Source organism: Mandrillus leucophaeus, unplaced genomic scaffold, assembly GCF_000951045.1.
Source record: "Mandrillus leucophaeus isolate KB7577 unplaced genomic scaffold, Mleu.le_1.0 Scaffold177, whole genome shotgun sequence".
Taxonomy (NCBI): domain Eukaryota; kingdom Metazoa; phylum Chordata; class Mammalia; order Primates; family Cercopithecidae; genus Mandrillus; species Mandrillus leucophaeus.
Genome location: NW_012101776.1, coordinates 2337264 through 2363204, shown reverse-complemented (window position 1 = coordinate 2363204; position 25941 = coordinate 2337264).

Genomic DNA, 25941 nt, shown 5'->3' with positions numbered 1-25941 from the left:
GTGAAATAGTGGATAGACCATATGTGTTTAAATTTACTTCCTGAAACCTCATTAAAATGAGAATAAAGGACAAAAGAGGTATACATTCTCAAAAAGAGAGAGAACAGAATGAAGCCCATTAAAAGATAAGAAAATTTAATACATCTAGGAATTAATAGAAAGTGATAGCTAATGCTCAGGACACATAACCCTCAGCTAGAAAGTGGGAAGTGTGTGCGCTGACCAGGAACATAGCAGATCTGATGAACCCTGGAGAGGCTCTGGAGATGGTATGGAGGAGGGGAAGAGTAGGGCATGTGGCTGGAGGCTGGAAGATTCAGAAAAAGCCTATTTATAGCACAGTTTGACCTAGCTACGCTCAGTTTTCTACATTTGGAAGGCTCATTGGTCTCACACTTAGCCCTCAGAAAAAACAACAAACTTGAGTCTTTGAAGACACTGTGAACACTGGCATCTCAGAACAAAACCTCTATACTATGGCATTTAAGAGGCCACTAGTATGATAGCTATCTACATATCAACTTGTCCTGCGGGGAAGGCCGCCAGTCTATAAGCCTCCTCCATGGACACAGAGCTCACCATTAGCTGTTATTACAGTGCCCGACCTCGTATGGGAAATTGAGAACCAAGGAGCACCAGATATTTGAACAAAACTAATGAGATAAAAAAGAAAGATCATAAAGGAATAGAAAAAATTATCCCCAAAGAAACACATATAATTCAGGGAAAGGAAGACAATCTCATAAATTTAAAACAACTACAGAACCATCATTTATATCTTAAGAGATTTAACAAGCTAGTGATATTCTATTCATAAAGTAAGATAGACTCTTATGAAGAGGGAAACTAGTGAACAAATAGAGAACTTGGAAGTTAAAGATAGATTGCTAAAATGAAGAAAGGGAAGAAGTAATTTTGGGTGTGTTTGTGTGTGTGTGTGAGAGAGAGAGAGAGAGAGAGAATATGAGAGAAAATGTATGAGCATAGAATATTAGTTTAGGAAGTCCTGCATCAACATAATATGAAGTCCAGAGAAGAAAATAAAGGATCAAGTACATCATTTAAATTTAAAAATTACTAAATACTGAAACTTAAATAGTAGGAACGCATTGAGAAAAAGCTTAATGGGAGTGGTGAGTCTGTGAGGTGTCTTACCAAAGACTAGAATGTAGGAATCACCACCACCTACAACTTAGTGAAATAGAAATTGTTGATGTTTTATGGTGATAACAACAAGCAAGAACTAAAGAAAAGTGAGGGAAATATTACATTGGGCAGAGAAATGAAAATCTTGATTTTGCGTTTATTAGATTTGAAAGCAACCATGTAACCATATGCCAAGGACTGGCTTATGAATCATGAAACCAGCCAGGCTATTCCATGAAAAAGTGAATATTGAAGGTGAATATGAATATTCAGAAAGTTGGCTGCAGAAACTTAACACGTGTAAAATATTTGAAAATATGTGACAAAAGCTTCTGTTGATCAAGAAGCAGCTGAGAATTACACATATAAATTGCTAAGATCATGACTGAAGGAAAGTCTTAATCCTGAACAAGTTTGCAAATGCTGACAAAACAGCTCTATGCTGGTGCAATGTTCCTAGAAAAATCTTAGCAATGACTGGCAAGAGAACCCCAGCAGGTGTTAAGGACATGGAGCCCCGGGTGGCTGTCACTAGATGTGCCAGTTCTACAGGAGAAATTAGGTTGTCAGTGATGGGAAAAAGCCAACATCTGAGATATTTAAACAGTGTACACAACTTATCTGTCATTATTGTGCAATGAGAAAATATGGATGAGCAGAAAAATACTTTCTAATTCAATTCTCACTTTGCACCCATGACTTGAGTTCACTGCACGCAACCTAAGTTGGAAAAAACTAGATTTTATTGTTTCTGGCCACTACTCCACACATCCTATTCTGAACTTCTTGGGGAAAATAATATTTTTGGCCTTTTCTTTTCCCCTCAAGGTTACATCTGTTATACAGTTTTGTTGGCCAAGACATTTATACTACATGGAAGGCAAGTATAAATCGCATTAATCTATGTCTCCTCCTCCTTACTTTTGTTTTTTTCTTTAGTTGTATCATTGCTGAGGTTAACAGATACTTAAGAATTTCAAACATACTTGAAAGAATTAAAAGTCATAAGGATGTCATTTCTTCAGGAGCTAATGCTTGGAATAATGTTGATACACAACACAAATGCTTTCAGCCTCGACAATGTGTAAACCCAAACTGCACAGTGTATGAGTGGAAATGTGGATGAGGGCAAGGAGAAGTGAAGGAAAGGCAGGATTGCTAATGCATTCATCATAAAAGTTACTTGTTGAAAGATAATGTCAATATTTGATAAATAAAAAATGAAGAATCAAGTATAGTGTTTAAGTTTAAAGGTTAATCATTAAACTGAAAATTGTGATATAAGTGCATTGGGAAAAATGGAGATTGAGGTGGTGTGAATTGATGCTCATCTATCTACAAATAATTTACTCAGGTTAGATGTGGGCCATATAAAAAAATCAAAAGTACTGCTGGGCAATAATAAAATACAGTATTCCAGTCCCCTCCTTACTCCATCTCCCGCTAACTCTCAACTTGAAGGATCTACTTTCGACATTTAACAACTGAATGGATATTTGGATCTTTTGATGGTTATCTCTATGATTCTGAGTTAAATTAGTAAAAAAAAAAGTAGATAAATTGGAAAAGGGTTCAATCTTAAAAGAGAAGAAAGATACTAATAATACAGTTTTACATAATTTTGTTATTTTTAAAAATAAATTTTACTGTGTATATGTAAGGTATAAAACATGGTGTTATAAGATAAAGATCATATCCATTCATCTCACTTAGTTACCTATTTTCCCCCCATGTAGCAATAATAGTTACAGTCTACTCATTTAGCAAAAATCCTGAATACAGTACACTATTATTAACTACAGTTCTCATGTTGCACATTAGATCCTTGGACTTGTTCTTTATATGTATTTGCTACTCTGTATCTTTTGACCCACATCTCCACATCTCCTTCCCTCTCTACCTGGGCCCTGGTAACTACTATTTTATTCTCTATCTCTGCGTATTGGATTTTTTATTTTAGCTTATACATATAAGTGAGATCAGGCAATATCTTCCTTTGTGTCTGGCTTATTTCACTTAGCATAATGTCCTCCAGGTCCGTGTATGTTATGGAAAATGGCAGAACATCCTCCTTTTAAAAGGCTGAATACATTTATGTACACCACAGTTTCTTTATCCATTCATCCACTGATGGACACCAAGGTCGTTTCCATATCTTGGCTACTGTGAATAATGCTGCAATGAACATGGGAATGCGGATATCTTTATGAAGTAGTGATTTCATTTCATTTGGATATATACCCAGAAGAGGAATTGTGGGGTCATATATGGTAAATCTATTTTTAACTTCTTTAGGAACTTCCATGCTATTTTCCATAATGGCTGAACCAATCTACATTCCCATGGAGGTGTACAGGGCTTCCCTTTTCTCTACATCCTTGCCAACACTTGTTATCTTTTGTCATTTTGATGATAGCTATCCAAAGAGGTGTGAGGTAGTAACTCGTAGTGGTTTTGATTTGCATTTCCCTAATAATTAGTGATTTTAGGCACCTTTTCATGTACCTCTTGGCTATTTTTTACATCATCTTTGGTGAAATGTTGATTCAAGTCCTTGGCCTGTTTTTAAATTGGATTGTAAGTTTTCTTGCTATTGAAGTATATGAGTTATTTATGAATCTCGGCTATTAACCCCTTATCTGATACATGGTGTGTAATTTTTTTTTTTCACAAACTGTAAATTACATTTTCATTTTGCTGATTATTTCCTTTGCTGTGAGAAGCTTTTTAGTTTGGTGTAGTCCTTGTTATCTATCTTTGCTTTTGTAGCCCTGGCTTTTGCTGTGATATCCAAGAAATTATTGCCAAGGCTAAGCTGATGTCAAAGGGCTTTTCCCCTATGTTTACTTCTAGGAGTATTATGATTTCAGGTTTTACATTGACGTCTTTTATCCATTTTGAGTTGATTTTTGTGTATGGTGTAAGACAAGGGTCCAATTTCATGCTTTTGTTTGTGGAAATCTAGTTTCTCTAGCATCAGTTATTCAAGAGATTATCTTTACTCTATCCTGTCTTTTTGGTGCCCTTGCTGAAAAGCAGTTAACAATATATGTCTGGGTTTATTTCTGGGCTCTCTGTTCTTTCCCACTGGTTCTTGTGTCTGTTTTTATGCCAGTACCATGTTGTTTTGTTTCTATAGCTTCATAGTATAATTTTATGTTGAAAAGTGGAAAAGTATGATACCTCCAACTTTTTTTTTTCTTCTCAGAATTGCTTCGACTATTTGCAGTCTTTTGTGGTTTCGTATACATTTTAAAATTGTTTTTCTGTGAAGAACGACATTGGAATTTTGATATGAAAATGCATTAATCTATATATTGCTTTAGGATGTATGGATGATTTAACAATATTAACTCTCCAGATTCATGTGCATAAAATCTTTCCTTGTATTTGTGTCCTCATGAATTTCATCCATCAATGTTTTATAGTTTTAGTATGCAGGTATTTTATCTCCTTGGTTAAATTTATTCCTAAATATTTCATTTTATTTTATTGATGCTATCAAAAATGAGATTATTTTCTTGATTTCTTTTTCTAGCTAGGTCATTATTTGTGTATAGAAATGCCATAGATGTTTGTATGTTGGTTTTATATCCTGCAGCTTTACTGATTTTATTTCTTAGACCTAACAGTTATTTGGTGGAATCTTTGGTGTGTTTTACATATAGAGTCATGTTGTTTGCAAACGGAGATAATTTTTCTTTTCTGATTCGATACCTTTTATTTCTTTTTTTGTCTAATTGCTCTTGATGGTACTTTTAGTATTATGTCGAATAAAAGTGGTGAGAGTAGATATTCTTTCCCTATAACAGTTCTCAGAGGAAAAGCTTTTTGTTTCTGCCCATTGATTATATTAGCTGTAGGTTTTTTAATAAATGGGCTTTATTAGATTGAGGAACTGTCCTTCCATACCTAAACTGTTTAGAGTATTTATCAAGTAAGGATGTTGAACTTTGTTGAATGCTTTTTCTGTATCAGTTGATAGGATTGAGTGATTTTGTCTTTCAGGCTGTTAGTGTGATATATCACATTGATTGATTTGCATATGTTAAATTAGTCTCAGAAGTAAAAAGGATCATAAGGGACTGCAGACTTACGATGGTTTGACTATGGTTTTTTAACTTTATGATAGGTTTATTTGGGGTATTAGGTACATTTCAACTTAATATATTTTGGAGTTAGATTTTTTTTTTTTTTCTGGGGATATAACACCCATCATAAGTTGAGGAGTATCTGTATTGTGAACAATTATATGCTGTCAAATTTAATAACCTAGAGGAAATGGATGAATTCTTAGGAAACTACAACCTACAAAGGTTAAATCAGGAAGAGATAGAAAGCCTGAACAGACTTATGACAAATAAAGCGATTGAAGTTGTAATTAAAAACCCCCACAAAGAAAAACCCAGGACCAGATGGCTTTGCAACTGAATTCAACCAAACTTCCAAAAGGGAATACTAATACTTCTGAACTCTTCCAAATAAAGGAGCTAGAGGGAGTATTTCCTAACATATTTTATAAGTCCAGCATCACCTTGATACTTAAGCCAGATACACACCACACACAAAAAAGAAAACTACAGACCAATATTTCTGATGAATATTGATGCAAAACTCATCAATAAAAAACTGGCAAATTGAATTTAACAACACATCAAAATAATTATACTTCATAGTCAAATGAAACAAAACCCATTATTTTAGAGCATGTTTTTTACATAATCTATTTCATTTGGTTTTCATGGGGATTTTGTGAGTTTGGCAGCCTTCACATCATCAAATCATTTTAACGACTGGAGATCTAAGCACAGAGATGATTAATTTGTACAACATCCTGTGTATGTTAAAGTGTAGATACTGCAGTCTGAGCCTAAATCATGTTCTTCCATTCTTGCCCTTATTTCTGTCTATCAGTGGTTCCCAATCACTGGTCTTTGGAGCACACTGGACCAGAAAGACATTTTTATCACCCCAGTGCTTTTCTTTTGGCAAGTTCCTGGGTGTCTTCCTTAGACCTTGAGCACCCTGAGCTGTGTAGCTTTAAGGATAAGTAGATCAGGAAAAAAACTCCAATCCTTTTCTTGAAGTTCTTGTGACCAGCTCAACTTTTAGCCTCCTGTGTCTTGAAAATATCCAGGATGGAGAGATGAAGTGTGACCTTCACTTTTCCAAGTATTACACTGTCATTTTGGGGGCAGGTTTTTAGAGATGACTTTTGCAGAGTATAAATGTCCCTGTGACATTAAGATTTACATTTCTAGGTTCTTATATCCTCTGGGGTTTGTACTGTGATGACTGTTCTCAAAAGGACATGTCAGTTTCTGTAGATTTGTTGAGATGGCATTTCAGCTTTCTTCACATGTTTTTGGAATTGACTCTGATTGACAATTTGTTCTTTGAAGTTAAGCACAGATTCAGAATGCACTGTTTCTTTGCCACTTAAATCTCACATCAAATTCTTTTTACAAACCTGTTGTCCATTTCACTAAAATCACATTGGTTTTCCCAAATCGAAGTCCTAGGGTAGAATTTTGTTTGACATGTTCTGCTTTCATTTTTCCCTCAGAATTCCTTCTCTTCTTTGGCAGTGGGCTGTTTATTAAAATAATCAATCATCCCCAAATATCTGATGTATAGACTTTACTTCTTTTTAAGGAAAAAAAGATTACAGGTGTCGATATTTGATGGATTCCTCATGCATGTGTACCATTTCAGATAATTTACATAAGGTAGCAAATTAGGGCACCATGTAGTCAAGAGTAACCTACTCTTATAGAGTACCATGTGGACAAATGGGTAGTGTTTGCATACCACTCTGCTGCTTATTATCTTTGTGATGTCAAGAAAATTATTTACACAAACTGGGTTGGGAATACTGTTTTCTCCTTAAAGGTTTTGCTATGAGCCTTGAAAAAGACAAAGCAAACCACTTATCACAAAGTCTAGCTTATAATTTGCAGTCAGTACATAGTAGCTACTATTTTCATAAGCTTTTTCCATCTGTATGGTTATGATAAGGTATCCGGCAAAGCTCTTAGTAGACAAGAGATGATCAAAAATATATATGAAGAAGAAATTAATATATGATGAACAAATTAATGAAGAAATCATTCAATCTCACATTAAATCTCATATGAGCACATACTAGACTATAATGGGCTTCTATTTTACAATTAGTCTAGCCCTCTTAGGTCCATACCCCACACTGAGATATTACACTCATAGATATAAAGACACTGTAGGATTTGAAAGTTAATACCATGGCATGCCAACTGAGATTTCCCTACTTAAGGTGGAGTGGATTGGAGAGTGGGCAATCATCTGATTTTTCAATCTTTATTTTTTTCAGGTCCATGCCACTGAACACATTGAGGCTGGTAAGATATCAGCAGGATTAGCAACAATTATCTTCCTGCTGTTAGCATAATTTAGGAGACATGTTTTATCTTAGTCACAATCCATTTGCTCTGTTTGTTAAGCTTAGAGTCTTGGCTTTTACACCAATTATACTGTTGGGATTGCAGTCCTTTCCTCACACCTTTTATACATCACAGGATTCTTTACATCTTGCCTACAGAAGTTCTGTCATGTCCCTTCCCAGAGTCCTTATTTCTCACTGCTGGCTAGTATCCTGTTCTAAAACAGACATCTACTCTCTAGGGGTAACAGTCATCCACCTGCCCTAGCATATTTTCCATGGAAAACTGTGTCGTTATCCTACTCGTTGGATAGGTCCTTGTGAAATTGTGTAGCTTCCAACAATTACTCAATTTGCCACTATATTCAGGTCATTTTTGCACTTGCCTTGACGAGCTGATCTTCCAGTCCCAACAAGAATGGCCCAACAGGGGTCAGTTCCTCTGTGGAGTTGTTCTGCAGGTCTAGCTCCTTTCTGGCCCCTGGATTATGCTGCCAACATCTCAGCAAGCCTTGCAACGGAGGTTTTTGGGGGTACTGACAAGTTGTTTTGAATTATGTAGAGTGCTATAAACCTAATGCCAGGTAAAATTTCAAATGAACGAAAACCTTTACAGACCCCCATTAGGGTCCTGGACTATTTTAGCGGAATGTGTACGTATATTGCTACTCATAACCAAGTGTTCATCCCCCATTTCTCACTATTCCATGCCCTGTTCAGTGTATAAGACACTGCCTCCAGGAGCCAGTGATGCGGGCTTCCTGGGCTAGTGCCATGATGTGCCTTCTGAGTGCTGTCTTATGCCAGGCTTTGCCTTACTAAGTGAGCTTTAATTTTAATTTCTGAGTGAAATATGGGATGCTGTCGCAGAGATGGGTTTCTTCTCCAGTGTCTGACGCACAGTCATCCCTTGGTTGAACAATAAATAGCAAAATTCTTGCTATAAATCCTGTGGTTATTTCAATTAATCACTATTTGAGAGACTCCTTTACTTGAATAATCCCTGAAGAACCCATAGGGGCTGGTATTTGGTAGAGACCTTCGAGATCAGATGATTCAATCAGAATTTATTTTAATTCATTGCCAAAATGAGAAAGCCAGAGCTATGAGAGGTTAACAGTCTGCTTCAAGCTTCCCAGCTCATTTATGTAAGAGTCAGGATGACACTTCACATTTGCTGGCTTTTTTGAATCTCATTTAGGTATCAATGTGAGCCTCAATCAGCCTCAGATTGCTGTGTCCTTTGAATATAGCAGCCTGGGCTGCTTCCCAAAGCCCGAGAATTCAAGATTTATGAGGGGTAGTGGGCAAACTGGTACTTCTATTATCAGAGTCATTTTGCAACAGACATTGTACCACCCTGGATCTCTGCTCAACACATGACAGGAACTGAAGGGGTTCTTGGAGTCTTTGTCCAGATGGTGTCCCCAATCCCAGAGAGTTTCTATACCTGAAGAAAGTGGTCTGAGTCCTGAATGACCTATCTCTTTTCTCACTTTATTGAGGATACCCTTTCAGTGCAGTTGCAAGATCAAGCAGAAGAACATCAAGTCATCTGGCAAAGCCATTCCCCACATCCATCTAGAAAATCTCTTCTTTGTAAAACCCAGGGATTCCTGAGGATCACAGGAGAGAGATGGTTCCCCATCTGGGAATAGTGCACCATCTTCCTCTATAAAATAAGGAAACATCTTAAAATAGGGACATCTTGTCAGATTCTTTTCCTTCCTTTCCACATTTATGCCTTATCAGATCCTGACACTCATGCCTTTCCAATCTTGTATTCCTCTCTTCCCTGAACACTTTCATGATATGACCAATTCCAGTTCTAGGCCTTCTAGCCTGGCTTAGCATGAAAGTCTCTGAATTGGCCTCTGGTCTGTGATGCCCTTCCCTCTAATTCACCCAGAATATCACTGTCAGACCAGTCTTATAACGGCACTAACTGATCAGAGATCTTGTGTGATACAGTAGAGAGCGTTGTGATTTGGAGTTAGACAGGCCTGCATTGGAGCCCCAGCTCTGTTACCATCTACCTGGTGCTCTGGGCCAAGTTACTTCATCTCTCTGCATCCCAGTTTTCTCAGCTGTAAAATAAGGATACTAACAATATCTACCTCAACGGGTTGTCATGAGAATAACATGAGGTAGTGCCTATGAAGTCCTCAGCTACAGTCTGCACTCAATCAGTGTCCCATCTCTCTATTCTCATTCATTCCTCACACAAGGTGTCACAGCTTGTGCTTCGCCTAAAAACAGCCTCTGAGACAAGGATTAGATGCAAGTGGTTCATTTGGGCAGTAATCTCAGAAAGCATGGTGAGGCACGCTGATTGAGACGAGGAAGGTGGTAAAAGTAATAAAGCAAAAAATCCTACTATGCAACCCTGGCCTGATGATTAACCCTTTACTGTGCAAGCTGCCACTATGGGCAACTGGGGTGTAACTCCCCTGGAGACCCTTTGATAAACTCCATGAAACCCACCTCAGAACTGTCCCTTTGATGGTCAGGGAAGCTGGGATGTTTGTCTAGCAACTTTAACCCTGCACTTTTCTGAGGAGGTAACTCCCCAGTAGACTTGCTTCATGAGCTGGGCACATACTCCCACTGCTGGAGATTACCCTGATGCAGAGATGGTGCAGGGGAACTGTATTAGTCAGGACTCTCTAGAGGGACAGAACTTATAGGATAGATGTATATATAAAGAGGAGTTCATTAAGGAGTATTAACTCATATGATCACAAGGTCCCACAATAGGCCATCTGCAAGCTGAGAAGCAAGGAAGCCAGTCTGAGTCTCAAAGCTGAAGAACTTGGAGTCTGATGTTTGAGGGCAGGAAACATCTAGCATGGGAGAAAGATGTAGGCTGGGAGGCTAAGTCACTCTAGTCTTTTCACATTCTTCTGCTTGCTTTTATTATGGCCGAGCTGGCAGCTGATTAGATTGTGCACACTCAGATTGAGAGTGGTTCTGACTCAAATGTTAATCTCCTTTGGCAACACCCTCACAGACACACCCAGGAACAATACTTTGCATCCTTCAATGCAATGAAGTTGACGCTTAGTATTAACCATCACAGGAACCCTCTGCAGCCAGCCTCCGGGGAAGACCTAGGAGTGCATCAGCGCACTGCCAGCATCTGCTCTGGGATACCTGACACCATAGACACTATTGACACTACTGAGCTGTGTTTGAACTGAGCTGATTGAATGGAAACAGGACATCGTGCTAGGTTAGAGTGAGACCCTTCAGTAAAGAAAAATGCTAACCCTTTATTTCCTTAACCTCTGGAGACATAGTCAGGCTGGCAGGATCGGACACATACTCAAGAGCTCAGTAGGAATCACTTAATGTTCACAGGCAAAGGAAGACCCTCTCTCAGCCTATTCTTGGGTCTGCTTTTGGCCAGGGTCCTCCAAACCTGACCTCAATAGAGTGTATACCCACCAGAGACCCTTTTTCCTTTTTCTACCCCTGGTTAGTATATTCTCATTGCACACATATTATTAGCATGCCCAAGAGCACTGAAAACAGCCAAGGCCCCAAGACAGTTCATGTTTACTGTGCCTTTCTGCATTGTCTTGGTCCCATCTGTATTAATCTTTAGAAACAGAGGCCTTTCCTGTCTCCTGCTTAGTGAACAACTCCCTCTCCCAGGACCTGGCTTACCGTTATGTTACTTTGCTCCTCTGCTATCTTCTTTCATCCTGCAATTTCCAATATAATCTTTGTGTAATCTCTGCTACATATTTTTGTATTTGTTTTTCCTGTGTCTGTTCTAGGCAGACTATTCCTTCTCATACTTGTTTAATCTCCCTTGATCCTTTACTTTCCAACTTGTTTGCCCTCTTTATCGAGGTGAAGGTCCTGGTTTATTCTTCCTTGACATATCTGGTTGATTAGCTACAAGATTCCCACTTGTTTCCTTTCCCCGCACCCCAACGCCTCTTTTTCTCTTTCCCTTCTCCTCATATATAGCCAGACAATTTATTACAGTAAGTGTACAGTGAGAGTATACTGTATGCCCAGCCTTGGCTGTGTGCAATCTGTGGGAAGTGTAAGATAAGAGCAAGGCCTTCTCAGAATTCAGAGTCTGGCTGACAGACAGAGTACCCAGTCATGAAAAAGTTTAGTAACTGAACATTGATTTAAGCTCATATGTGTGTTGTGAGTATTCTGTAAGTTCTAGAGTAGCCTGGAAGAAGAGGATGACTTGGACTGAAGGAACCAGAGAAGGCTTTGTGAGAAAAAGCTACTTACCTGTATTAGGGTCTCCAACACCACACTCAGGTTTGATGATTTCCTAGAAAGCCTCCTAGAACTAAAAAAAAAAAAAAAAAAAAAAAAAAAAAAAAAAAAAAAAATTATACTCATAGTTGTATAGTATATTACAGTGGAAGGATACAGATTAAAATTAGAAAAGGAAAAAGACTCATAGCACTTTGGGAGGCCAAGGTGGGTGGATCACTTGAGGCCAGGAGTTTGAGACCAGCCTGGTCAATATGGTGAAACCTTGTCTCTACTAAAAATATAAAAACTAGCCAGGCATGATGGTACACATCTGTAATCCCACCAACTCAGGTGGCTGAGGCATGAGAATCACTTGAATCTGGAAGGCGGAGGTTGCAGTGAGCTGAGATTGCGCCACTGCATTCCAGCTGGGGCAACAGAGTGAGACTCTGTCTCAAAAGAAAAAAAAATTCCTAGGGTGGGGTCCAGGAGACACGAAGGACAAGATCCTAGTTGTGCTCTCTCAGTGGAGTTATATGGTAGAACTTGATTTTCATTCAGTGCTGTGTGACAACATGTATAGAATACTGTCAACCAGGGAAGCTCACCTGGGACTTGATGTGTCCAAGGTTTTTATTGGTGGTGGAGCGGTCAGTTACATACACATGGAGCACCTGTGTGACTGATCTCAGCTCTTTAGACTCCAGTCCCTTGGGGGTCAAATTGACACAGCATGACCCAAAGCCTAGGCATACAAAAACAGGCATTCAACATAAATTCCGTTGTTAGCATAAACCATCTGGCATGGTCCCAGACCTCAGATATCCAAAGACACTCTTATTTGGCAGGTATTTCAAGGGCTCCAAGACTATTTTACAGGGGCAAGTTGAAGACCAGTCCTGAAGACCTCTGAAATGTGCAGAGTTTGAACAATCCTGGCCTGATGAGTTAACCTTTTACTGTACATCACTGCTTCTTTCACCCTAAACCATATCATGTCCATAAAATGGTAGAATGGTATAGTGGGAAAAGCTCTCTGAGGTTACTGGGAGTTTAGTCTAAATCCCGTTGTCTCTGAGAAATGGCAAATGAGGCTCAGAAAGGAAAAACCATATTTAACAAAAAGCCTTCCCTGATGCTGTCCAGATAGAATGTGTTGCTCTTCTCCTAGGAATTTAATAGAACTTAAGAACAACTGCCATTTGCTGAGTGCTTTCTGTGAACTAAGTACTGGGCTGAGTGGTTTTCACACATTATCTCATTGCTAGATGCTCTTGCAGATATTTACATTCAAGTTTTGTCTTCTCAGCTAGATGGTAAACTTCTTGAAGGTAACATCTGTGATTTATTCATCTTGATACTCTTATTGCCCAGCACAGCGCCTGGCACAGAGTAGGTATGTAGGAAGTATTGATGCATGCATACATGAATAATTATTTTGCCCTGCAACAATAGGTAAATAATGTCAGAACTCAGAACTGGAATGGAAGTTTCCTCTTGTGTAATTCTTCTCAGTAGTGCTGTGAAAACCAGACTCAACCGGAATTGATTATTTCCTTTAGTTTTTCACATAGTTAACAAATTCTACTAGTCTTAGCAGTATTTGTGATTTGTTAGCAATAGAAAGCACAGATGTTTTCACACCACATTATAGTTGTTGCTTGCACCTCAGAATATTGACTATGCCCTTTACTATTTTATAACTACAGTGGTTATTAGGCCTACCACTTGATCTTTTTCTGTAAGTTAATTAAGAAGCATGTGCATTATAAGGTCACATTTAAAAGTATTTTAATAACTATATTTCAATATAATTAGTTTCCCTGTAATCCTGTGCATGTTATATTATACATTAAAGCCCTTATTCAGATAAGGTATCCGTAAGTTTCACCAGACTGCCCAAAATGTTAATGACTCAAAATAGGTTACGAAGTCCTAACTCTCTTGATCACAGTCCTGTGTGATTCTGTGATGCCTGTGCACATCTCTATCAAAGAACTTTCCCGATTTCTGTAATGCTCCATTATGATGTCTGTCTCACCAACTAGATCACGTGCAGTCCAGGGAGAAGATGAAGTCCCATTTATTTGAATACCCCCAACATCTAGCACTGTGCTCAGGGCTTGGCAGGTGATCAATAATGCTTGCTGAACAAGCTTCTAAGTTTATGGATGAATGAGCCAGAGAGCTTTTCAGCAAGCATGCCTGAACTCATGTTTATGAATGCAATTTTTTTCCTTTCCCAAAATACTTCTCTTGGAGTGGCCATATGTTTACTCCTGGTGTTCTTCCATTGCTCAGGCTATTTCTGCAATCCCCTTGGGCTAATATCTTCTTGGCCAGGTTCTGAGAGCACGACTAAGTAATTCAATCTGTAAAATCAAAGTTAGACTATAATTGTGACCTACCTTGGTCATCCAAGGTGTTCAAGCCCAACTCTGAGTGACTTTTGACAATTTCAAATGGATAAACATCAGAAAACGAACTCACTTTTTGAGCAAATGATCTATTACAACCACAAGGGTTATTCAGAAAGATGTTTTTCATGTCCTAAAAACAATTCCAAAAGAGAGATACCCAAAATGTTCTCAGTAGTAGCAACTTTATGAAAATAAGTTTGCAGTTTCTCAAAGGGATCACTTTAAATTGGCCAAAAACACGTATAAAATCTAATGTGTTAATTATAAAATGACATAATTTTCTAATTCTCTATCTTGCAACAATCTTGGAGAAGTTTCAACAAACTCCTTCATTATAATAGCTACATCCTATATTGTATTTACCAGTGGTGGCCAAAACTTCCCCAAATACATTGTAGCTTTTTCCTCGCAATCTCTCCTTCTTAAAATGTAAGTGTTCAGCGTCTAATACTTGGAATGAAACAATCTATTTAGTATGTTACTGTTGTGCATCACGTTCAAACCCCTCTATATAGAATCCGAAATTTACATAATCATGAAGTCTCCAAAGGGTGCATGTTGCACAGGCTCATATTAAAGATTCTCTTCACTAATCAGTATTCTGTTATCACAGACCAGACTGGATTAGATGCATCTATGGAGAATTGCAAGAATCTGGGATGATGCTCTTCCATTAACACACCTTCTTTTACATTCCCCCAGTGTTCCAGGAATGAAAGCCACAGACAAATCTTTCTTGTAATTCCGCTTTTCATTTTAGCTACAGAGGAAATAAACAACACAAACATCAACAGGAAATAAAGTCTCCATGAAGGTTAACAGTAAGAAGAGCTTCCCTCGTTCGTTTCTGACCCTTGGCAGATCAATTGTAAAGGTCTGTCCATTGGAGATTATTAAAGATAAATACATTTTATAAAAACTGTTCCTTGTGAACTCTCTAGGATTAAAGAAAACAACATTGATTTATTTGGTTTCCAATCCAATAAGCTGTGTGTTAATCATCTTTCACAGCAGATACATCAAAGGAGAAAAAAGATATTATGAAGAAGAAAGTCTTCACAACAACTTGAGATGTCTCAAAAATCTCATCTTATATATGATCTCCTGGGCTGCGTATGTGTCAATTTAGATTTTCTTATTTATAAAATGAGTTGACAAGCTCTTGGGGACCGCAAGAATCTGGGTCTGTTAATTATCTAATATGATTATGGTAAGAAACATCTGTGCATTTTCCCCTGCCCCACTCTAGTGGAAAGAGGCATTTACACAGTAGGTAGGAAATATTATTATTACTTCAAAAAAGTATAATGTTTAAGCATCCTTATTTAGGTTAAGTAAAAAATAAAATTCAAAGGATTTAGGTTTTTCTATTTTTCTTAATGCTCCATCCCATGAATCAAACAATTACATGTTTACTATGTTCTCTAGGCAGTTCTAAACACAGAGAAAAACACTGGAAAATTATTTTGGTGTCTGCTTGTGTGTAGATTGCAATACAGTGGGGGAGACACCTAAGGGCTATAATTGAGATGTAAAAAGTTCTATCTGGGCATGGAGGAAAGAGAAATTTTGCTGATTATATCTTTCTTTTCCCCTAGATCATCGTTTTCTGTCCTAGCTTGTCATATTTTATGGTACAGAAAGGAAACGAGGCAGCACCACCCAAATCCCTCTCAAGCCTTCACCTTCTGGTCTCCGTCTTCTCCTTCCTTGACCTACCAAGCTTGCGGATGCATTGTCTGCACTTCCCATTGCTTCATCCCATGTTTGGTGGACTCTTGAATGCTCAGATCCCTTTTAAAAAAAGACTTGCATCCTCACCTCCTGGGAGAGCCATTGACAGGTAGCTGTCAGTTCAGGGTTGCCTTGGTGGCAGAGAGCTGACTCAGCCAAGTTCACCCCCTTTCTTGTTTGTCCACTGTCAATGAATGAATGAAACAGCATGTATAGACAAAGTCATCTTGGCCCATCATGAAACTGCTTTGGAAGGCCACACTAACTCCAGAGCTTCCCATGGTGTTTCCTGAGTTCATTGTTGGGCCTATATTGTAGCTTAGTTCCTCCTTCTGTCCACTCCCACTTCTCTGCTTCTTTCTTTCTCTTCAGAGCTTGATTCTTAATAAACATCCTGCATACCAAACATGACCTCCTTGTCTGTGTCTCAGGGAACCCAGCTGGGACACCCGTAGCTCTTATGTATCTCTCATGAAGAACCTACATGATTAGTCTTCTAGGGAGGTCATTTGGAGCAATTTGTTATTATTTTTTGTGAGTGTGTGCCTGACTATTTCTTGCTCAAGAGAAAGGTCATTTAAAAAATCTGTAATCCTCATGGTGCCTGGATCATCAGTATAAATACTTCAAAAATATTAGTTGAGTAAATATATGATAGAAAGTCTCTTGCTATTTGTATGTTTGGACAAGTCTAGAAAACCAATATTGCTATTGTCTCAGGGGGTTGCAAAAGAAAGAAGATTGGTCAAAATGGCTTTTTCTTATACTCTACTGTGTACAATCTGGTCTAACTCCAGATTGTACACAGTAGAGTATAATGCATTGGATGAAATAACTAAAATACAGAAATACCTGGAGTCCACTAATCAAGTATTAGAGGGTTAGCTGCAAGCCAAAGAGGCAGTATTCCAGAGGAATCTAATAATGTATAAAAGGATCAGAGAGAGTTCCTTGGGGTCATGGCAGTTAAGGTGGACTTTGCAGGAGTTAAATTTAGTAGAGTGGAGAGGGAGAGGGGAGGGCACTTCTGGTGAGCATTCAGTGACAGTCAGTACACAGGGTGCTGGGGGACCAATCAGAACAGGCATTGCATTTGAAGATAATGGGACTAATTTAATCAATTAGTGTTTCTTAGATAGGAAGTATGACAATAGTGAAGAACCATGTGGATGTTTGATAAAATCTTGGTAATTGTATTACCTGTTGTGTGATACATTACTCCAAAACCTGGTGGCTGTTTATTATCTCAGTTTCTGTGGGCCAGGAATCCACGCCTGGCATAGCTGGGTCCTTTGCTTTAGGGCCTCGCACAGGCTGCAATTAAGGTATCAGCAGGAGTTGCAGTCATCTCAGGATTCAACAGGGCCAGGATCTGCATCCAAACTCACTCCTGTGGTTGTGGGCCGGATTCAGTTTCTCATGGGCTTTTTATCTGAGGGTGGTCCTCCATCTCCTGCTGGCTGTTGGTTATAGGCTGCTCTTGGTTCCTTGCCATGTGGCTTCTCTACTATTACTTAGAAGACATGTAGAGAGAAAGCATACCAGCAAGATGAAAGACATAGACTTTTGTAACTTAATCATGGAAGTGACATTTCATCATTTTTGCTGTATTTCCTCTGACAGAAGCAAGTCACCAGATTCAGTGTATAATGTGGAGGGGATTACACAACGATGTGAATTCCAGGAGTGGGAATCATTGGGAACCATGTCAAAAGCTGTCTAGCACATACACTAATTCTACTGAAGCAACTTGCATGAACAGAATGGGCATCATCCTTAATCTCTGCCAATAATTTGTAGCTGTGACTTGCCCAAACCTGCCCAGCTCTTTCCTATCTGTGCGCCTCTGCGTATGCTGATTCTTTCTCTTGAATGTTCTCTGTTTTTCACCTGGGCGATTCCTACACCTTCTTTATGTCCCAGTCATTTATCACTTCATGAAGCCTTCTCTTAATCTAACAGGTACTATCCATCTTTTTCTCCTCTATGCTGCCATTCCCCTTTGCACATATTGTCAGTCCAGCAACTTGTTGCATTTCATTGAATATATGTATCTACATATGTGTTCTTCCTGCTAGACTGTTACTTCTTAATTATAAAGATCAAGTTTTAAATATATGTTTTTATTCATGGGGCCTTGAATAGTGATTAGCTCAAAGGGAACTCTGTAAATGATGCTTGTTTTTTGTGACTAGATCTTAGAAGGTGGTTGATCATTCCACGATGTTTTAATTCTTTTGTTTTTAAAAAATTATTGAGTACCTGCCATTTGCCACTCACTGTGAGACAGCCACTAATTCTCAGAAAATTCCTACAAGATAGGCATTGTTTCTCTTATTTTCAAGATTTGGAAATGGTGGTATAAAAGAGGTTAAATAACTTTCCTGAGCCCCTTTCTCTCCAGTCCTCTTGCAGCTAGTGAAATCATTAGACACAGTTTTGATCAATGGCATGCAGTTGGAAATTTACTGATGGGTATTCCAGGAAAAAATTTGCTTTCCTGATTAAATAGGCCACCTCTGCTGGAACATCCTATTTTGTTTTAATTACCATTGTCTTAACCCTTATTTTCTTTTAGATCCTGAAGGTAATGTCTAGAGGTTCAGCAGGCATCTTACAACTGTGAGGCTACAAGCTTAAGGATGAAAGTCAAGTACACTCAAGAGGGAGGAGCAATTAGACAGAGGAGCCTGGGGTCTTGATGACATTTCAAACAGCTGCACCAGTCCTGAGTTGCCTTCCTGGACTCTTAGTTATGTGAGGAAAATTAATCCCTATGAGTCCAGTTTTTTAATTAAACCAATTCCTAACTAAATTGAGGATCTACTATATTTCTATAATTGTGCTAAATACCAAAGGGATTACAAAAGAATTGCATTGTTCATATGTTGACTCATCCATTCACTAGGTTTATATAAGTCTACTAAGAGGGCATTATATTTCAACGTCAGGGGAATGAGGACTGGCTACAAATAAATGTATAGAGAAATATGTCTTTGTTGGAGGGTCTTAGAATCTACAGAAGAAAGACAAAGACAAAATGGTACATAAGAATTTAGATAAAATATAAATGACAAACTACGTGGCAGTTATTTCAATTATATGTTCAAAGACAAGAGAGATGTGTATGGGCTGAAGAAATCAGGGAAGCCTGCTTAAGAGGAAATTAGCAATGGTCCTAGCAGGAGGACCAATAGGGGTTCATATGTAGTCAACTTTCCGAATTAATTTTCTGTTATTACAAAAGTGGAAAAATTTGAAATGTGAAGGAAATATCGGGTGAAGCTGGAATACAGGCCTATATTTAGGTTGTGTTTATGGTTTTGGATATTGTAAATCTAGATATTCTGAAAAACATTATAATAACTCCTATGTTCTGAATGTTTGTGTCTCCCCAAAATCCTTATGTTGAAATTTCATAACTACAGTGATGATATTACTAGATGGGATCTCTTGGAAATGATTGAGTGGGACCTACGGGCCCATATAAAAGAAACCACAGAGAGCTAGCTACTTTCTTCCGTCATGTGAGGACACAGCAAAAAAGTGCTCTCTATAAGCCAGAATGAAAGCCTTCACCAGATATTGAATCTGATGGCACCTCAGTCTTGGACTTCCCAGCCTCCAGAACTGTGAGAAATAAATTTTTGTTGTTTATAAGCTAACCAGTTGGTGTTTATAAGCTACCCACACCAACTAAGACAGCCCACACCAGCTAAGACAGTAATAAAACCATTAATATAAAAATCAGAATTAAGGAGCTAGATATTCTACCAAAGGCTTCACACACATTGTATCATTTGATTCTCTCACAGGAGGTATTTTAATCCCCGTTTTATAGATGAAGTTATTAACTTGCCTAGGTTACCCACATAGTAAATGGTGGAGCTAAGATTCACACCCAGCTTTGATTCTAAGCCCTGTAACAATACCCAAAGAGCAAGGATCCCATCTTCCAAAAGGGAGTTGTCATTCCATCAAAGCACCCCTGGTTTGCTTCTCTTAAAACCTTAGCATGGATGTGACTTGCTTTTCTTTAGTGTAAATTCACAAGGGCATAGGCATCAAAATGGGGAACATGATATCAATGTTAACTATTAGTAACATGTTTGCAACAATCTTTTCTCATTTTGCCCTGACAATAATTACATTAAGGTGGGTGGTATTAACTCCATTTACATGATAAGGTAATCATAATTGTGACTTCCTTAAAAACCACAAACCTGAGACTAGATCCTAGGTCTTCAGCTCTCACATCTTTTAAACTTAGCTACCCTTGGCCTTCCTGTATTTATTTAAAAATGTACCAATGGTCCATTGCATAACAGTGAAAGATGCAAAGATTTCCAGATGCTTCAAATAAACTCTTCCAAATTTCCTAATGTGATAAGGAAGATGATTCTATTAAGACATACTTACCATGGGGTGGAAGTACTGTGTTAGAGATGAACACCTGGCATAATGGAGGAAAGGGAATAGGTATTTGTTAAACAAATGTAATATATGGTCCTTTTATTTCCCTAAATTCTGTATTGTAGGTAAGTATTTTCATCTCTTATATATAAGTGAGGTGGAAGCAAGGATGCTGAGGATGTTGTTAAATGGCAAAAAGCTGGTTAGTATAGGAGCTGGGCTTCAAACTCAGGTCTTCCTGGCGTCAAGGTTCTTGTTCTTTCTACAAAACCAACACAATAACCTGAATCTGTGATGACTGTGTTTATTAAACTTGAAATAATAACATTTATTTTACTAGCCACTTTACATGTATTAACTAATTAAATGAGCTAATTAAATATTAACTTATTAAATAATTAAATAAGAATCTTAGGAGTTAGGTACTATTACTATGTCTGATTTACTGATAAGAAATCCAAGCTACAGAGTGTTAACTAACTAGACAAAGACATCATGGCCAGTAACTGCCAGGCTGACATTCGCATTCATGCAATTTGGGTGCAATGCGTGATCTCGGCTCACTGCAACCTCTGCCTCCCAGTTCAAGCAATTCTTCTGCCTCAGCCTCCCAAGTAGCTGGGACTACAGGCGTGCGCCACCACAACTGGCTAATTTTTTTTTTTTCCAAACAGAGTCTCACTCTGTCACCCAGGCTGGAGTGAAGTGGCTCAATTTTGGCTCACTACAAACTCTACCTCCCGCGTTCAAGTGATTCTCCTGCCTCAACCTCCTGAGTAGCTGGGATTACAGGCATGTACCACCATGCCTGGCTAGTTTTTGCATTTTTAGTAAAGATGGGATTTCACCATGTAGGTCAGGCTGGTCTCAAACTCCTGACCTTGTAATCCGCCCGCCTCAGCCTCCCAAAGTGCTGGGATTACAGGCGTGAGCCACTGCACCCAGCAACTTTTAGTAGAGATGGGGTGTCACCATATTGAGCAGGCTGGTCTCAAACTCCTGACCTCGTGATCCAATTGCCTTGGCCTCCCAAAGTGCTGGGATTATAGGCATGAGCCACCGTGCCCGGCCTGCCTGTGCTCTTAACCACTGTGTCATCATATATGGTTTAACCTGTAAGAATAAGCTTACTGTGGCATAAAGTTTTCAAAGATAGCCTGGAGAAATGCTAGGGACAGATATGGATAGAGGATAGAGGCATAGAGATCAATCAATTTGCCTGAAAGCTTCATGACAAATTGCAAATCTCATGATCGAACGATTGGGGGGGCTCAGATTACAAAAAGCCATGCATCCCATGAAATGTGACCTTTCTGAGAAGTTTTAGTTAGGGGAAGAACATGCATCCCTTTTGCATTTTTGACAGTTATTTCTGGCAAAGAAAGTGGTAAAATTGGATCTGTGCAATAGTTCAAGGTGGAATTTATTGGGATATTGTTCTTACAGCAGCTTAGCTTCCCTCTCCTCATGTCCCCTCTGTCTTTTTCAAGCCTACACCTTATTGAGCACACACTAGTCAGAAGTCACTGTCATCCCACCTATTGGCCAAGGAAAACGAGAATTGTTTTAGTCTAAAATCTTCATCACTGTTTTGACACTGTGTTGTCACTATAATACAGAGAGCTGGTATCTCTGTAGAGTTATCTGCTTTGATAGTTCACTCAGTTTGAGACATTTTAATTATCTCAAGGATTTTATTAGAACGCATGATCAGAATCATTATCTCTTCGATATTCGGAATGTCCATGTCATTCAAGTTATTGTTGACAATGTGAGTGACCTGAGGAGCTCATTTCTGTGCTAAACATCACCTCTGCCCATATTGTTCAATATTGGTTTTCTTAATTCTTCTTGTGGCCATTCTTCTTCTTGATTAATTTGAGTAATTTGTTAATTGTTGAAAATCAGCCCTCTTGGCTGCTGGCATCTTCTTCCTGATCATTAACTAATATATTGAAGAGCCATGTTTCCTTTTCAAGGTTAGTGAGAGCACATTTATTTCTATCTCTTAGCCTTGCTCAAATCCATGACAGGACTTCAGGGCTTTTTTTTTTTTTTCCCAAGAGTTTCCAAGTTCAGAGTTGGTGAAGGACTTGATCAGAAGTCTTCTAGATTAGGAAATTACAAACCATCCCAGAAGGTGGGGTTTTAGACATAGCATCTAAGGCATGGGGCACTATGAATTCAGAGTGAAGTTTTTCAAGAGTATCAGTAAGAAGTAAGACTCAGAGATGACAATAAATAATAATATGAAACAATAAATCAGTAATTGACACATACTGAGTAACTAATGTAAGCAGAGGCATTTTGATGGGCATTTTCATTATATTAGCTTATTTAACTCCCTATGAAGAGAATATCCTTAACTCCAAATTTTTAAAATTAGAAAACTGAGGCTCAGAGAGTATGATGTGTCTAAGCTGAATAGCTTAAAAGAGCTAGAATTTGAACACCAAACTTTAGTAGCAAAGTTTTTCTAATATAGTGATCATGAAAGAAATGCTGGCTGAAGAATGCACAGAGAGAAGAAATGTTCTTGAATAAATAGATTAATACTCGAATGATTGATAAAGTCTCAGGTATCTTCACTTAGGAGACAGGCTATGTCTTACAAATGGAAAGAAGGACATTATTTTTAGGCTTTGCTCTTGACACTTTATGTGACTCTGAAAAATGTCACTGAGAAAACTTAAGACATACTTACTATTTTCATGTATACCGACAATGTTTAGAATAACTAGGATGTGCTGGTCTTAGCCGCTTTTTACTCTGATCATTGTCTTTGGGAATCTCAAATAGTTAGGATAGGTCAGCTGGGAGTTGCCAGTATTTACTTCAGTGCAGTAAAGTACATTTTTCTATAATTCCAGAGATCATCTGGTTCCATCTGGTCTTGAGAATGGACATCAAAGTACAATTTTTGTTGTCATGGTTCAAGGTAAGGTTCTCCATTTGCATTTTTATTATGTTCTCAAGCCTCACTTTATTGGAGTAGGCACAGTCATGTCTCAGGGCTTATGTACCACTATTTGAGACATGTGGGAAGAAGAGTGAATAGAAACAGTGAACTTATGTTTGGTACCTGTTATGTTCTAGGCACAGTACTATCTTCTTCACATATATTATTTCATTTAGTCATCCCATAAAAATCCAATGAAGCGTATATAATTCTGATTTTTTTAAGCACAAAAGACTGATATTTAGAGACTACTTGTCACTGGTCACTCCATTCTTAAGACTTGAAACAAAGATTTGATCCCAGGTGTAGCTGACAAGTCTATTATATCACACTTAGCTTCTAGAAGGGTTTTACTGGGTCAAGTAATTTTCTTTCTTTCCTTCTTACTCTCTCTCTTTCTCTCTCCCACTCTCTCTTTGTCTCTCCGCATTTCTTGCTGGTCTCGATCCCTCCCTCACTCCCTCCCTTCCTTCCTTCCCTTCTTCCTTTTTCTCTCTGCTTTTTCTTTTTCTTATTTTGTTGGGTGAGAGGATGAAGGACTGAGTACTATTGACAGAAGTTTTGGATCCTTTCACTTCATTATATTTTCAGGCACCCTTTTCAAATAAATGTATATTAAAATAGCAACTTGCACAAGTGTCAGCTGATGACATCTCTCTATTTAAATGACTTTCCCAAGGAAAATTAAATTTGATGACTGTTTTTCCCCATTGTTTTGACTTGAGTTTTATGGTTTTACGTAGTCTTCAAAGGGCCCTTGTCTCAGGCACAGGGCTGGGGAGTTCAACTTGGGGGACATATTGCTTATTATTAAGACAGTGACTCTTAGAAACCATTTTATTTTTTTTGAAAAGGAGTAAGACTCAGAGAGACAAAGTATGTTTTTTTATTTCCAAAACGGAGTCATTAGTAACGCCTACCTAGTACTTGATTAGAAGTATTAAATAAATTAATATTTGTAAAGAATTTAGAACTGTGCCCAGCACGTGAAAACACCACAGAGTGTTTAAAAAATAAATGTAATAGCTTGTTTAAGTTAACAGAATTGGAAAGGCAGTATGGGTTTCTGAATAAACATACCTGGGTTCCAATTCCGGTTCACTTGTATGATTTTGGGCAGGTAATTTAAACTTTTAGAAGTACAGTTTGCTCAATCTTGAAAACTTGATGATTTTGACTTCATAGTATTATTGTGAGGTTGAATCAGACAACGCAGACAATGTGGGTGGCCCCTGGCAGGCCCAGCATATGGGAACCATCATCAGAGCCAATGTCAGACTCAGGAAACCTGTGCTCTGGCCAAGTCAACACTCCTTATAAATCTTGAAACATTTAAATGATTGCAAGAACAAAGATTTTATATCTGTAACATAACTTTCTTAGCAGGGTTTGGGGGTGGAATGTTGAATATATATTAAGCTAACTCAAGAAAACCTATATAACTTGAAAAAGAAATACATTCCGGATACTTTTCTTCCTGTTAGCATCATCATCAGTTAGCACATTGTCATTGTCTGAGCTTCATTAGTATTCTCCAAATATCATAAGGGTGGGTAAGCTGAGTTCTATGCTTGCATTTGGAAGAAGATATTCTAAACATAGTATTTCGTTATCTTATCCTATTTTCAGTTTTTTTTTTTTTTTTTTTTTTTTTTATACTTTATCCGGCTACACCAGGGGTTTTTAAACAATCTCAACTCTGATTCTAACTTAGCCATAACTAGCTGATGACCTTGGGCTAGACACCTCCAATTTTCTTTGACATTCAATGGCCTCTACTCCACTGGATTACATCTTTTAAAAAATGATGTCTGTTTTTTACTGGTTAACTTTTTATTTTAGAACAGTTTTGGATTCATAGGAAGATTGTGAAGATAGTACAAGAAGTGCCCACATACTCCTTACTCAGTTTTCCCAATTATTAACATCTTACATTAATATGGTACATTAGTTACAGTTAACAAACCAAGTACTGATACATTTTCATTCACTGAAGTCCACGTGTTCACATTTTCTTAGTTTTTATTTATCCTATACCCTTCTTCTGTTCCAGGATCCCATTTATAGAATTTCATATTACACTTAGTTTTCCTGTCTTCTTAGGCAGCACTTGGCCCTGACAGTTTGTCAGACTTTGCTTGTTTTTAATAACCTTGCTAGTTTTGAGGAGTGCTGGTCAGGTATTTTGTAGCACACCTCCTAACAGATTGGTCGGATGTTTTTCTCATGATTAGACTGGGGTTATGGGCCTTTGTGCAGAAGACCACAGAGGAAAAGTGCCATTCTCATCACATTAGTATGTCTAGTGCATACCACAGTATGTGCTATAAACGTGACTTACCACTCTTGAGGTGAACCTTGATTATCTGGCTGAGATATGGCTTGTCAAGTTTCTCCACTGTAAAATGACTCTATTTTCCTGCTTTCTGTACTGTGCCTTTTGGAAGGAATTCACTATATTGCAGCCTACACTTAAGGTGTGAAGAAGTGTGTGCCACTGTCTTGAAGGTAGATTATCTACATTAATTATTTGGAATTCTTTTGCATTGTAGATTTTTCCTCCCTCCCTTCCTTCCTTCCTTCCTTCCTTCCTTCCTTCCTTCCTTCCTTCCTTCCTTCCT